This window comes from Cynara cardunculus (genome assembly GCF_001531365.2).
Source record: "Cynara cardunculus var. scolymus isolate 2C chromosome LG 13, CcrdV1, whole genome shotgun sequence".
Lineage (NCBI taxonomy): Eukaryota > Viridiplantae > Streptophyta > Magnoliopsida > Asterales > Asteraceae > Cynara > Cynara cardunculus.
Genome location: NC_037540.1, coordinates 23,051,780 through 23,053,092, shown reverse-complemented (window position 1 = coordinate 23,053,092; position 1,313 = coordinate 23,051,780).

The following is a 1,313-nucleotide window of genomic DNA, read 5'->3' as shown; positions in this document are numbered from 1 at the left end:
CAATGCCTGACATGTCTCCAAGTAAAGATTGAGCACCAACGCCCTTATGGTAAGTTGCAATCTTTAGAAATTCCAGTCTGGAAGTGGGAGCATATCACTATGGATTTCATAACCAAATTGCCGAGAACATCGAAAGGGTATGATGCTATATGGGTGATAGTAGATCAGTTATCTAAATCTGCACACTTCTTACCTATGAAAGAGTCATATTCGATGGAGAGATTGGCAAAATTATACATTGATGAGATAGTGACACGACATGGTGCTCCTCTGTCAATTGTTTCTGATAGGGATAGTCGGTTCACATCCATGTTTTGGAAGAGTTTCCAAAGAGAAATGGGTTCGCAAATTAAGCTAAGTACAACTTATCACCCTCAGACTGATGGACAAAGTGAACGAACTATTCAAACCTTAGAAGATATGTTGAGAGCATGTGTCATTGATTTTGGAGGATCATGGGATAGTCATTTGGCTTTGGTGGAATTTGCGTACAACAATAGTTATCATTCGAGTATTCAGGCAACACCTTTCGAGGTTTTGTATGGACGAAAATGTCGAACTCCTTTGTGTTGGAATGAAATAGGTGAAAAACAGTTAGCTGGGCCTGAGTTAGTTCAGCAAACTGCTGATAAAATTGGAGTAGTACGAGAACGAATGAAATCGGCACATGATAGACAAAGAAGTTATGCAGATAAACGTCGGGAGTCGATTGAGTTTCAAGTAGGTGATAGAGTGATGTTAAAAGTATCACCTTGGAAAGGAATGATACGTTTTGGAAAAAGAGGGAAATTAAGTCCAAGATATGTTGGACCATTCCTTATCACTAGAAAAGTTGGGGAAGTGGCCTACAAATTAGAACTTCCTTTGGAATTAAGTGGAATTCATGACATGTTTCATGTGTCAAATTTAAGGAAGTGTCTAATAAGTCCTGATGTGGCAGTACCATTACCTGAGATAAAGGTAGATGAAAGATTATGTTTTGAAGAAACCCCTGAATAGATTACTGACTACAAGGTGAAGAAACTACGAAACAAAGAGATTGGGTTAGTAAAGGTTTAGTGGCGTTATCGTAAGGGACCAGATGCTACATGGGAATCATAATCGGAAATGCGGATGAAATATCCTTATTTGTTTACTTAATGGAATTCCGAGACGGAATTCTTTTAAGGAGGGAATGTTGTAATATTCGGGTTTCAAGTATATATATATATATATATGTGTGTGTGTGTGTATGGGTATGTGTGTGTGTTATGTTTATATATTTTGAGATTTTAATTTTTGTTTTAAAGAAAAAAAGAAGAAAAGAAAAGGGG